Raw genomic sequence first — 15,279 nt, forward strand, 5'->3', positions numbered from 1 at the left:
GTAATCAATGTTACGCAAGCTTATGGGAAGGAGGCTTTAATAGGGGCGAGCAGCAGCTAAGTAACACGGACCTCCTAGTTCAAAAAAACACCTTCCTCTCACCCTCTCTCTTTCCCCCCCCCCTCTCCTCTTTATTTCTTTAGTCCAACCCGAAAGAAAGAAACGGTAATTTATAGTCTTATAAATCTGTTTCCGAGACCAGTGTAGCTGAACGTAGATTTACAGGCAAAAAAGCAGCTTCTGCCGCGGCTGATCAACGAAAGAACCGCCACACCGCGGATAGGGAGGCATCCCCACTTCGTCTCTCCTTGGCTTTGGTAGTGTGTGTCGTGGCTGTTCACTGCCATGATTAAGCCCCGAGCCAGAAATAACCTTGAGGGATGCTCACATCAAACGATATGCGTGTGCATATCTCTTACGGGCGCCTGAACTTCCCCTCGCTGACACCGGAGCCAGTCCGAGTCGGAGAGCTGCAGGGACAGACACGCGTGTGCGTGTAACCCGCGAGCGGGTGTATGTGCGCGAGGGGTGGAGGGAGGAATGACTGTAAAGAGGGTTATGCATACGATATAATGCAGAGAGAAAGGTCCTGCCTGAGCAACGGGCCGTTTGGTAACTTGTTAATTCTTCTCTACTTACAGACTCTCTCGCTAAATACTGAGCCACGGGTGGTTAATGCAAAATACAGAGGGCTGAAAATTTAGTGGGACCTGCGTGAACTGCTTCAAAACACTAACAAGTATGTACTGTTTTCTGTCACCGGAAAACAAAAAAAAGTGAGAGAGCGTGTACCATTAAAATTTAGATAAATATAATGCAGTGATATTTCTGTTGGTGAAGTTATTCTCATTAGTCCTAAGAATGTCTCACCATTAGGCAAGGCTGGAGTCAGCCTCAGTCGCAAGATTTCAGATCTGCGAACCTTTTTTTTTTCTTTGCATGCACATTACATTTCTGTCATGCTTTGCAGAAGAACACGATATCCCCAAAGAACCCAAAGAAGAAAAAAAATACTCTGACAGCAACCATTAGTTAAGAGTGCAATGAATAAACCCCTTGCACAAGAGTATCAAGACTAATTAAGATTCTGTTTAGCAGCCCTGGATGGAATGTTAATGTAGCTTTGACTAACTGGGAATAAGCAGGGGGAAAAACTGCATTTTAAGAGGAATGCTGGGGTGATAACATCTCTCACTTCTTCTGTCCAAGGTCTGCCCAAGCCTGTTACAAAGTCATTATCTCAAATTACTCCTGTACTTCATTTTTAGAGGGTTTGGGCAAGATCCCCTGGCGTTGAAGCGCTGCCTAGAGCCTCACAAAGCCAATACTCTCTAAGGGGATAAAGGCTGAATCAACCCACTATCTCTACCTTCGAGAGTTTGCTGGTACCAGCTTCTTGGACAAATACAGCCAGGATTCTGGAGGCAGATTAGGATCTATTGCTGGCGTCTCCTCACAAATCCCTAAAGGGTTTTTGACCCTTTGAAGTTTTGTCTATTTTGCTTACACAGAAGTTTACATGATTAAGTCAGGATTTTACAAGGCTCAACAAGGCAAATTTAGTCACCTCGGAACACTCAACACCAAAAAAAAGTAAAATATCCAGTTGTCCTGTTACTTGTTTAGCTCTAGAAATACTAGCATACTGTCATATTTACAGCGGTTAGTTTAATAAAAGAGAAAAATATCCGCAAGACTGCTTCAGCTGGGGAGGGTGAAACAACTCCCTCCCTCACGTATTATTATTAATTTTATTTTAATTATATTTTTTCAGTCTTTGATATAGCATTCCCCCCCTCTCCGCTCTTCTCCCCCCCCTCCCCCCCCCCCCGCCCTGCCCCTTTTCAAAGATCGTAAATGCAGCTACGTTTCTGGGAGAGTACATAAAATTTCCCAAAGACCTTTCCAGTCTTTCTTAATATTTCCAGTCTGCCTTGACTTCTCCTTATCCAGGCAGTTAAATTTTTTCACTGTCGAGAGACAAGCCCCCCCTAATCCTTCTCTCTGAGGTAAACTTTTGGAAATGCTTTACTTGTTAAAAGCAGCCTCGCATAATGCAAATTCTTTCTTGGAAGGAGAGGGCTGGGAACTGACAGCATAGACAGAAGAGGAGGAGCAGAGGTCGTTCTCAGGGAATAGCTACCTATTTAGAGAAGTCTCCTGCAGTCAGAGCAAGAGGGCTGTAGCTAGGGACTGCGGTTGCATCTGGCCCACCATACTTTCATGGCCTTTTGTGGAATACAAACAGTCTCTTTTTCTCTCTCTTTCTCCCTGTCTCTCTTCCTTTTTCCCCCTCTCCCACCAGAGGGAAGATTGCTCTGCTAACGGATTACTCCTGCACAGTTATTTTCAATAAAGGAAAGAACTATCTGTTTAATCCATCCAGGCTCTAAAATATAATAATAATAATAATACCTGGCAGGCTGAAAATTTTCTGTAGCAGGATCAGTGAGTAGCAAGGATAACAAGGGCAATCAAGTGAGCTGCAGATTTTTCTTCCTCAATTGATTTATAATTGATGAATGGATTTTCTTGTGCAGCTGCAATGTGGTTAACAACTATCGAGGAGGTAGGTGTTCTGGGGGGTGTTATTTTGTAAGGGAGACAGTTAGGAGTAACTGGGTGCGTTTATCAGCAGGAGATCTGAGCTAGCAACATGATTACATTAGCTATTAGTGGCTAGGATTCAACTTTCCACAGGCCTCCACCACCTGCAGTCTCGTAGGAGGCTCACACGAAGTGGGTTCCTGCTGGCTGCTGGCCACATCGGGGCATTGGTCTGGCACAGAGTTCCCCATTGAGTCTGATGAGGAGTGCTTTGCCCATCTCAATGGCAAGCCGTGCACCACTGCTGTTCTGGTAGAAATCAGTCAGGCCTGGTTTTGCAAGACAAGGGGGAACGTTATCTTGTAGCATTTCTCTCACACATTTTAAGGAAATGGAAGGGATTTTCATACTGTTTAAGATGGGTGTATTTCCTATTTCTGGTATAACTTTTCCCCCTGCCTTTAGGGATGTACCTCATAGTGCATTTGCAATGTGTCTTAAAGAGAGAGAACTTTAATGAGTGTACCAAGAGATATGCAAAGCTGTTACCAAGTCTCTGGATCGTGGGTGTTTACCACAGGTCTGGATGAACTTTAGGACCTGGTCCCTGAGTGGGGGTTTTTCCATATGTTCTGGATTCACATTGTAAACCATCTGGGCTTCAGTGTAGTACCTTGTTTTTGTGTTGCTCTTTGGAAAAGAAAAAAAAAAAAAGAAAAAAAAAAGAGATAAAAAATCTTCAGAAAAGATAAACATTTCAGGCATCAGGACCTCCCTACACCTTTTGTAAAGGAGCTTACGGCTATGTTCAAGGAGAAAAGCTGTGAATGTAATAGAAATATCTTGCTCAGCTGCTTATCCTTGAGATCACTTGGCTTCAGGATTGTACTCTTTTCTGACCTTAAACTCACCCAAGAAATCAGGTGCTGTCTTCCCTTGTGTCTAGGGAAGGCTTCAGCCTTCCAAGAGTGAGAAGTTTATGCCTAACCATGTTTGGGATGCTGACCTCATGTCCTTGAGGTCTTATGCTGGTATACCCTCTCCAAGCAGGCCCCTTGCTGGAGGTGGTCACCCTTGCCTTCTCCAGAATGCCTGAGATGGAGTTGTTCCTGCTGGTGATAGCACAGCACAAACCCAACAGAAAACCTTCGGAGCAGACGTAGAAAATATTCCCAGCAGAGTGACTTAACCTCCAGACAATGCGGCCATGTCTCCGTGCTGCCTCTCTCTCTGATGCTGTGTCCCTTTCCTCCTTTTTCTGCTCAGCCTCATTTGGAGAGGGGGAGTAAGACCCCCTCTGCCCCTTTCCCCTTCTTTACCTCTCTGTAAGAGAGGGGGCACAGAGACTTTCCTGTAGAGGCGGGCTCCAGCATATGGACATTATCTTCCCCGAGCTTGGAGTTGTGTGTGCCTGTGGGGGGAGCAGATTTAAGCCACATTTTGCCACTTTATGTATTTCATGTTGGATATGTGCACGCAGGCAAGATTGCTTCATGTTCAGAGGGAGGGCTGCTCCAGATACAGCACCCCGCAAGCAGGGAGCTGGTGGGCCAGGAAATGCAGGTGAGGCTCTGTCTCACCGAATGGGTGGTGAGAGGGAGTGTGAGGGGGAAGCTGTGGGATTTAATGGGTCTGTTTCTCTTCCTGCTTTCTATTTTTCTGGCCGAGAAAAATCTTATTCTCAGCACATGTTTCTTCTGGGGAAAAAACAACCCACCCCAAAATCTCCAGTGCCATGCTCAGATCTCTCTCTTTCTAAAGTTTATGAGATTTTCTTTTCTTTCTTTTTTTTTGGTTTTTGTTTTTTTATTTTAATTTGTCTGTTGATTTTTAAGCTTCTTTCATGCTAAATTTTATGCTGTAAATTTGGGAGAGAGTTATTAATTTATAAAATCATGAAATGTGGAACACTTACCTCATTACTCATTTCCATGATCTGGGGCTTTGAAGTAAGAAAACCCCAACCAAACAAGTATGAGATTTCCCTTAAAACACCTAAATTTCACTTGACTTTGAAATATTATTAATGTCAGCAAAGCAACTGCATAATTACATTCCTATTTCTCTGTGTTTAGTTGGTGTTAATGTCTACAAGCAAGATCTTCCTGCTTCACTAGCCCACACACATTTTTAAAAATTCTTGTTGGAGCTGCAAAATGTGTTTATAAAGGAATAAAAATCTACCTTATTTGAATTTTTTCATAGTAAATAATTTGAATTGCAGAATATTATTGGTAAACATGTAAGAACACATCATTTATCTTCCTTATGCTGAATATGGGAAGTTTGCCATATCAAACAAATTGTTTATTTTTTTTTTTTTACAACTACAGAGAACTAAACAGCAGTCCTCCAAACCATCTTTGTGCAAAATTGCTTCTGAATTACAGACACACATAATTCTATTTCAGCTAACTTCAGTGGGAGTTAAATACTCAAGAAGTAGCATTCAAACGAACTTTTGGCTATCTATGATAGAGAGGATGAAATCATAGTCCTGTAATTGACAAAATAGGAAAAAAAATGTTTACAGAAACTAGTAGACTGAGGAAACCACTCTATTAAAAGCACAATTTTTTGAATGTTTTAGAGGACTAGAAACAATAAAAATGTCCATGGAAATATGGTTCATAATATCCTTGAAAAATTCATACAGCTGAGTCCAATTTCTGTTATTGTATGCAGTCCTAAAAAACCTGGTAAAGTTGAACAATTAATCCTTAAGTTACTTTAACGTAATATACATATAAGCTTATTTTTATTGATGGAATAGGTTTGTGATTGTGATGATAAGTCACAGTGTAAATCCATAGCAAACTTATTTTCAAGCTAATGAAAGGATTGGTCAGCAGATAAATCTGTACATTTTGTCTCTTTTCTTTTTTTTCTTTTTCTTTCTTTTATGCTAATCCCTTCTATAATGCCTGGGAATATTAAACATGAATGCATTAGGTCCTTGTGTGACTCAGTGGGTAATACAGCTTCAGTCATTTTCTTCCATTATCACAGTGTCATTAGAATATTATAATAAAGGTATATATTGAATATGCAGTAAAAAATCAGTTGTGAGAAACAGCTGATTTAAAAATATGTCACATCACTCATTAATAGTGAGAAAACAGTTTCTAACATTGTCTAATTGTGAATTAACTATTTTTGCATTTGAAGATAATAGAAGACTTCTAAACCCCAAAATCTAAAATGCACAGATAGAATGTAAGCTGATGTAACTGAACAGAAGAATTGCTATTTTGGGAAATGCCAATTTTTTGGTGGAAAATTTCTACCTGGATATCCACTTTTGTACAGAATGAAGAGAAGTCCAGTGGAAAAAAACCCCATATGGTCATATAAATAATTACTTTATTGTAAAACATATGCACAAGAGGAAAAAAGATCTCACAGCCATCATTTGTGTAGTATCCACACTGACAACTGCTTGAATTGAAAGGATAAATAAGTTAAACGAATTTTTTAAATGATCTATTTTTTGGTACCACAATACATAGGATTCCTTGAATTGGGTCATGCAGTGACCAAACTCTAGGCACCTCTGGAGATCAAGACCGTGATGATCATGCCTCCAAGGCATACTGGGCACATGACAAGGAAGGCTATTGTCCTGAGCTGGAGCTGTTAGTGTTCTGGGATTTTCTTGCAGAAATCTGCTGTGATGTACTCTTCCATCTCCATCTCTGTGTTATAGCTTCTTTTTCAGTCTGTGATTCCAGATGCAGCTGGTTAGTATATCACAGATCAGGTCGGGCAATTGCATTTGATGTGTGGGGGTCATATGTAAAACCCATATGTAAGAGAGAAAGAGGGAGGGGGGAGAAAGAGAAAGAGAGAGAGGGAGAGATCACTGCCTTGCAAATGTGCAAGGCACAAGCACAGTAAAAGGGCAATGTGTTGGGAATCAAATAGTACGAAATACGTCAGATCTGATATTTCCTTACGTATGGTATTTCCACATTAAAAAGAAAAAATGATAAAAATAAGTTGTGTTGTAACTAACTCTTATCACCTATCATCCTCAGTAAGAATCCAGTGTGTTTTGTGTACACCTCATCAGTTGAGCTGAACAACTGATACATTAGGTAGTGTCAGATGGAGGAGTTGGGACTGCGCTGACCACTGGTAGCCTAGCTTAACCGCTTTCTTTTCACCTCACCTGCCGAAGCCATCAGATATTTCTGGAACAGCATCTATTGGTTGTAGATAGGCTTCTTGTTCCTTGTTAGACAGTCATCACAGCAATTTTTTGATGTAAAGAATAAAAAAGGGAAACTCTTGGGACCTGGATTGAAGCTGGGAAAGTAAATACCTAATATTGAGAACCCCTTCAAGAGAAATATGGTGTGTTTATACACAGGAGAGAGGAGGGGGAAACCACATTTCTACCAGAATCAGAGCTTTATATTGTTTAACCAGGATTTGTTTATATACTGAGACACAACTATCAACTTGTAGTATAATGTTGTCAATGCCCAAATTAAAAGAAAACTATGTATTTGTAAAATATATTTTACATTGAAAATGTGACATCATATTACTGTAGCTCTACATAATTACATATTAAACATATTAATATCTTCAAATTTAATAATCCGTGAATCAATCCACAAGGATCTAAGAGTTTACTTTAAGGGAATATGGTTACCTTTATTTAAGAATGTAAACACATTTAGAGCTATGATAGATAAACCGGGATGAGGTTAGGCTTTCCATCAGTTCATTTAAGATTTATGCTTGCAACTTTTGTGATACTCTATAAGCTTCTCCTTCATGAAGCCCTTGGAATGAAACCAAAATATAAAGATAGAACAATGAAGATATTCTTTATCCAACTATTCAGTGTTTATTGCTTTACTCAATAGTAATTTGAGAAAAAGTCCTCCTAAATAAGGTGGGTTTTTTTCATTCTTCTTAAACTGTCAATAAGTCAGGCTTTGTAGTGGTAAATAACTATGTGCAACAGTATTTCAACAAGTCTATTATTATATTGATATGACCTTGAAGAGGAATTTGGAGGTGACTGCAAGGTGTTCAAGTAATTTTCATCTCAGAACTCTAAATACATTTATATTTTTACATGAGTATCAAGCATCTCTCAGGTGAAAATAGTCACTAATTACACAAAAGAGGCTGGGGAATTTGTTAAGAGGAATTTGGCCTTATGAATTTTATGGGAACTTTACAGGAGAAACAGATCACGGATTTGATGTGATTACATACAAACACAGGTAAACAGAAAAAACTTTTAAATGCATGCAAAAATAACAATGCTAGCAGATTGTTACAAATAGATATACAGTCAACGAAGACTTACATGCGTATATATGCCACAGATGGAGCTAGAAATGAGTTCCCTATTTAAGGATGGAGAACATTTTTTTATGTAAGATTCTGGTGTGGTTCTTATTGTTAGATATGATCCTTCAGACAAGAATTTTTATGACTGATGTCGGCCTCACACTGCATGTCTTGCTTTTATATAACAAGAAAGCTTCAGCAAAACCGTTTAAATGTTTCCAGGAGTAATAGGGAAAAATTGTTTTGTTTGCTAATGGTAAAAATCTGTGTGACCTTACTGAATAAACTGCTTTACAGTAAATGATGTAAATTTAAGAAGGAGGTATCTTGAGGCCGGAAAGAGGTGCATTTTTTTCTTTCCTTGTAAAAATACACACCCATTTGACAGAGTTATCATTGGATATGCTTGATATAATAGCTTATAGTTCAATTAATTGTAGATTTCATCTGTAGTGTGTATGTTCAAGACTGGCAATCTCACAGCAGAGCTAAACGTGTCATTCCTTATAATTGTTCCTCTTATGTGCCTCAGTAACTCTAGAAGCGAGGGCAAGCAGATTGTCTTTTTTTCTGCTCTCATTCCTCCTTCATTGTCATCCACATCACTTCAGGGCAGTCTGAAGAAGGACAGATTAATCAGCCTTGAATAAAAGTCTGAGTGGGGAGCAGAGCTGGGACAGGGACAGATATCTGCAGGACTTAGGATCTGAAGGAGGAGACAACAGGCTCTAGTAGAGGTCATATATGAGATCAAATGGTAGAAACAATAGAAAATAGGAAGGGAGGTGAAAAAAAGCTTGTCCAGAGGAAAAGATAGATGTAGAATACAAAAGGTTAGAAAAGATTGTAAAAGGTCCCTGGCCACTAAAACACATCATCATCCAGAGCCTGGGGTAGGACCCAGGATTTTTGTTTTTCGGAGTTCCTCTGCTATTTACTAAATAACTGAGGTGTCAGAGGCAGTGTATATCTCTTATTCCCCATAGCAGTGGAATTCAGATTCCAGCGCTGTTGTCCACAATGTGAGAATTGGAAAAATTTTATATGATTGACATTTTTGTGGTACTGAGAAACAAAGAACTGATTATCTTTTTGCTTCCCTAGGCCCTACTTCATCCCACTTGATTGTCTGCTGAATAGACAGATCTCTGAGAATGAGGCACTTTTTCAAAAACTAGCCTTCTCTTGTGGATTTCTTAACTTTTCAATGTTTGGCCTTGTAGCCCTGATATTTTGTTTAAATTTGATTTTTGAATCCAGCAAGCACTACGACAAAATTACACAAATGGGCTATTTGTCACTCATGATCCGTACTATGACTGCTTAAATATATGTATGTCTCTGTGTGTGCGAATGTACACATATATGTGCTTTATATAGATATAGATATCTTGTTATGTGTTCTCTCTTTTCATATGTCTTTTTGTGGGACGAAAATGGAATAAATAGTAGCAGAGAATGACATAATCCTATAAACAGTTACTTTGGTGAACTAATTTACCTTATTTGAGTGAGGACTGCCAAATCCAGCATGAGAATTTCTGACATTGATGTTATTCAGATGTGAGAATTTCTAGGATTGCAACTATTGGCTGCAGTTATTTAGAGACTTTCTGTTTCTCCCAGCAGTGTTAGTGCTGCAATATGCTGTAACTAACTGATTGCAGCAAGGATCCATGCTAAATTTATACATACTGAGCTCCCATATCTCTCCAAAAATGTATGCAGATAGCTAGTGTCCATGCAGGCAGAGCCATTTGTAAGTTTAAAGTTACTGGTTTACGTTAATATTTATAGGACTTGAGCCTTGGTTATTTTGTTGTCTTCCTAAATGGGAAAGGGATATGGACAAGCCTGGACTAAACTGCCAGATGTGTTAGTCCTGCCAAAGCATTTGTACTGTATCGTAGCTGTGCAGATTAGTAGTCACATGAGAAAGAATTCAAATCTCTGTTTTTCATGTATGTATACATATACCCCTGTTTCTTCTGGTATTTTACACAAATGTGTATGCATATGTGCACATATTGCTGTCTAGTATGTATATACTCTCTTATGCTCATCTGCAGCAAAATTTTGACCTCAGATGCTGTATTTCAGAAAGTTTGGTAATCTTCGATTGCATTTATAATACCAGAAAAGTTATATCAAAATGTTTTTTGCAATGGTCAATCAACAGTGCTAAAAAAAGTGTATTATACCGTACAAAATCTGTCAACCTCAACAATTTAGGTATTAGATTAGGAGAGTATCACTGTCTATAATTAATGCCATTTTTAGGAAAGAAACTGAAACTTGCTTGAACAGGCCTGAGCCTAGTAGTTTCTTTACAGTGTGAGTTTACAGTTAAAAATTTCTCACTTTAATGTGTTCCTGTCTTGCCAGTAGCCACATGTTTGGCTTCTTTGACACTCTATAATAAGGTTTCATATGTTTTAAAAAATGATAAAGTGTTGTCTGGGTGTGGGAAAGACTGAGAAAATAAGAAAGACAAATTTAGGGACAGTTTCTGTGTTGCATTGACTGCCTGACTGTGCTAAATGGGATGGCGACTTCCACTGCTTATGTCCTGTATGTCTTTCTCTCAGATAGGGAGACACTGTGGTATGATGAAGGGGGTCTGTTCTGTTATGCCCTGCTGTTATGCCCTGCTGTTTGCCACATTACATCAGGGGATGTAGCATCTGAGGGTGAAGCTGGCTACTCCTGGTTGGAGATGTCTTTCTTTCCGCCGAAGTCATAGGACAAGAGCAATTTTAGGCTGAGGAAATCCCATGCTCCTGAAAGAACTGTACTTAAGTTTGGTTCTGAGCAGGCAGCATTTTGTTTGGTAGCATTAAAAACAAAGGAAAAAGCACATGGAAAGCTAAACTGCGTAAGATTTCACAGCAGAAATTCAGAGGCTTTCTTCAAGATGCTGAAGAACATTCATTTGGTCTGAGGAAGGTCCAGGGGGAATTCGATTCTGTCTTCCCATGTCTAAGGAGCTTGTGCCTGATGTGGGGAACTGGGGCCCAGCTCTGGGAAGGCAGGCGTCCAGATCCTGCTCCATTCAGAGGGATGAGATGGTTGTGACTGCATCATTTGCAACAGTGTTGTTCTCAATTTCACTTTCACACTCCCGAGTGCATTCCTTCAGCAATCCCCTGCCTCAGGCAGCTGTTTATTTTGCCTTCGTCAGTCTTAAAAAAAATAAAATTAAAATAATAGATAGTGTCTCAAGTGTCCACTGTAATAGTTTGCCTAAATATCTCTAGATTTTAGATTTTTCTCTTTATAGACATTAAAAGTATTTTACACATCAGGTTTTTAAAGGTCAGAGAAAGTATTGTGGACATTTAGGTTATGCTTTTATAACATCCACTTATAAGCAAAAATTAAAATTAACAGCAGCTGAGCAATGGGTAAAACAATCCTCAAATATAGTACTGTTAGAAGGTTTCTTAAATACCATCAGAATATTGGAAGCCTTGAGAAGTTCAAAAGGAAAATAAAAGGATCAATCGCATACAATATTTTGTGGTTTTCCCCGAGTTTGTTGACACTAATATTTTTGAATTTCTTTATTACAATCTGCCTTGTTACTGATAGAACTGGGTTCTTCACTATTTCACATTAAGTAATAAACCCCTATCAAGCCCAAGAACGGCTATATGTGACACTTGAGGCTTCTGTCAATTGATTAAAGTCAAGTGGGTTGTGCCAGTTTGCAGACCTTACAAGAATTTCACTCTAATTATCAGAAAATCTCTCTTTTATTTAACCGAAATGTGGATGAAGTTGTAAGTGGAGGAATTTTTTTCATGCTTAAAAAGACATGATAAGAAGAATTTATGCTGTGACTTTTCAAACCATTTCTTGGCTCTAGATGGAGAAGTGGCTAATGCCTTGAGCATTTCACGTATTCAGGAGGATAATATAGTCAATCAAATTAACTTATTTTATTTGTCAATAATAGATAAAGATGTTTATGCATGCTATTACTTGCTGATTGCTTGTTAGTTTTACAAGTGTCTTTAAAAAATAACCTGAAAACAAATGTGATTATTCACTACATTGTTTGAAAGAATAAATTCTTTTCAGAACCATCTGACTGGATGTCAAAGTACCTTGAGAGTACTTTTGGTGTTTTAGTTGAACTTGATTTACTCTGGTTGTTTTTTTGGTTGTTGCTCATTTGTTTATTTGGTTGGTTTATTTTTCTCTCATTTTTTCCCCCATGCCAAAGATTGCCAAGTCTAGGTTGATCATTTGCCATAGTTCATGACTTACATTATGAAATGATGATAACTAAGAAGGAGGATGAATTCATGAAAAATGAATATTTCTTGGAAAGTAAATCTGGAATATAGATCAACTGTAATTACCAAATCTGATGAAAGTAGATCTGGAATATCTCCTCTAGTAAAACATAAACAGATGCAAAATATCCAACATGATATTTTTGGTCACTTTTTGATGCCTGTTGTTATACCTAAACTACCAACATCAGGATGAGTTTTTTATATACTGAGAATTCTATGTTGTGCAACTTCAAGGTTTTGTCTTGCAGAACTTTAATTAACCTACAACCACTCTGGAATAATCCTCTGAACTTTATATTCATTACAGTAGAACATTAAGAGAATCATGACAGCAGAATAAATTCGCTTAAGTTATTGACTTATCTTAGCCATTTATATGTACTTGGTTGAAGTGAGATATCAAAATAAATCAGTTAATTTGTGTCTTGGTTCAGTGTCTTTCCTGTAATAATAATGACAACACTAAGAAATAGGACCTCCTATGAAATTTTTCCATAATTTGAACTTTTGTTTAAGTTTACTCTCTCGCTAAATCTCACATAAAGAGTTACCTTAATTTCAGGACAATCATATTTCACTAAATCCACACAGGAATATTAGTCTTATTTCATTTAATCACCAAATCCTAACAACTAAGTATTCACTTCATTAAAGACACTAAAAAATTCTGGCCAGCTGTTTCCTGCCACTTGGCTGAGGACAAGGTGAAGAAAGACAAGCAATTCAATCCTTGGTAACTCTCAGTTGTGTTCAGCATAATTCTGCCACATAATTATACTTTCCTAATTTTATTCCTAAACTGGAATCTGAATCCAAGGGGGGTTCTATGACTTATGGGCTTAAATCCTGACATGTTTAAATTCATGTTGTATACACAAAAATTTCCACAGATTTGTGTAATCATCTCAGACTAATGTTTTGTTTTGTCAACTCTGCTTTCTTTGCCTTTTTTTAAAATAACTTTAAATTACAGTGGTCGAATAGATTGAAGAGGGAGGTATAATTAACATACTAGTTATATATACAAATGATGGATTGGTTATTTGCTCTGTTCCTGGAAAACTGTTTCCTGTTGTGGTTCAAATAAAAAATTCTGAAATATTAAGAACTCTTTGTCAAAGATCAAGATGACTATAGCATGGTGGTTTTAAAGCTGGTAGTAATTTTTATGCACTGAAGGTAAAAGAAATACTAAATACAACCGAAGAGTGACTTAAAAAATATTCATTTGATTGTATGAAGAGTAAGGCCTGATGTCTGTAAAAGTAAGTGCTGAGATACCAAATCATAAATCAATATTTCAAGGCCAAAATCTAAACAGATATAGATCACTGAACTTATACGGTCTTCTGCTAAGCTGTGCTTGTTTATATAACTGGGTCTGGCTATTGGGTGCTGCAAAAATGACAAAGTTATCCAGTTTGGTCTTAATACAAGAGAGCTCTTGGAGAAAGATATACTTGTCCCTGGAAACAGAATGTAGTGTTCTGTACAGCCTGTGGAGAAGATTAGGTATGTCAGGACAAGATCAAAACCTGTCCACCAGCCCAGGGAATGCTGAGAAGGGCTGTGTGAAATCCTGTCCCTAACTGGGGTTCAAGTAGCCCAGCCCAGGCATCCAAGTCCACTTGTGTACAATATACTTGTGTCCTCCCTCCAGTATAGGGGTGTTGATCATTTTCTTTGAAAAAATAAGCAAGATACAGGCTTTTAAATAAAATAAATCACCTCGTCACCGCCTAAGAGCTGCAGAGCTGGCAAATTTTTGCAAATTTCTTTCTCTCCACTGTGTAGCTCCTGTCCCAGTTCAGTGTCCTCAACCTCCTGAACCAGGGGATTGGGATGTACTGGGCTGTAGACTCTATTCCTACTACATAGGTTAACTAATGGGATAAAGCGCATTCATTTTCTCTCACCCTGGGGTTTTAAAATCGAAGCACATCTTCTCATGATACTGTCAGCAGCTTGATTTCATTAGCACTTCCTGGACATACTCTGTGGGTTGTGATCTGAGTCAGGCAGCTCAGCCAGTTGGGACTCATTCCAAAAGCAAGAAATACTAAGCACTAACTAGACAGGATCCCTCAGGGGAGTCAGGACTAATTTGGGATTCCCACCAGGTTAGTAAGCAAGGTGCCCAGTGCCTCATCTCAGCTCAAACCAGAGCAAATCTGAACACTGTAAGGTTTACATTGTCTTCAGAGCTAGGCAGCAGCCAAAGAAAAGTTTTTGAATATTAATTTTGGACTTAAATTTATCCTAAACTCCACTTCAAGTGTTGTGCTCCTGATAGGCCTGCTTTCCTAAATGTTTCCCTTCAAGAGGTCTTCAGTGTGTGCTTATAAATTAGGCATAAAGTTTAGATGTTGCCTTTGAGAAAGGATGCTTTACTCAATTTGGTAAGTGTGACCAGTTGCAGCTTTAGGTAAGGATCTTAGAAGGTAATGTATTGATTTTCTCCTGATGCACTTTGTAAGTTATGTTGTCTCATCTGCTTTTTAGATTTCTGTGTATAATTCTTGGGGTTTCTTTGCCTTTGACTATATGTTTTTTGAGAAAGCGTTTTTATTCAAACAATATTGAAATTCAATTTGTTTTTTACGGTTATATGGTGGAGATCCTTGTAGAAAGGAAATTTCCTCCACAAATTGTAGCCCAGTGCTTTCATGGAAATTTGTAAGTAAGACTAACAAAGTGAGGAAAAGTAGATAGACAACACTAGTACTAGTGTGACACTACTGCATAGACATTTTTTCTCTGTTGTAGTTACTGAACTTATAATTACCTATTGCAGCAAAGATGAGCATCACAGGGAAGTGAAATAGTATTTGTTCACTGTTTTTCTTCTTCAAAGCTCATTGTAATGCTGCAGTTTTTCCTATTGATGCTGTTCATTTAATCAGTAGTTTTCATCACAGTGGGCTTTCATGCCCTGAAGAGATATAAGGGCTTACAAGGATCAGACAGTATCGGGATCTAAAACGAGGAGACTTACTGACTGCATAGATGAGCTAGAAAACTACAAAACTGTCATCTGCAGTTTGATAAAGCCTGGCTGTTCTCAGAACAGAACACTGCTTTCCTTTCCCAACAGGAAAGATAAAAATGCAGAAAT

The sequence above is a fragment of the Manacus vitellinus genome, unplaced genomic scaffold (genome assembly GCF_001715985.3).
Source record: "Manacus vitellinus isolate BGI_N305 unplaced genomic scaffold, ASM171598v3 scaffold_17_pilon, whole genome shotgun sequence".
Taxonomy (NCBI): domain Eukaryota; kingdom Metazoa; phylum Chordata; class Aves; order Passeriformes; family Pipridae; genus Manacus; species Manacus vitellinus.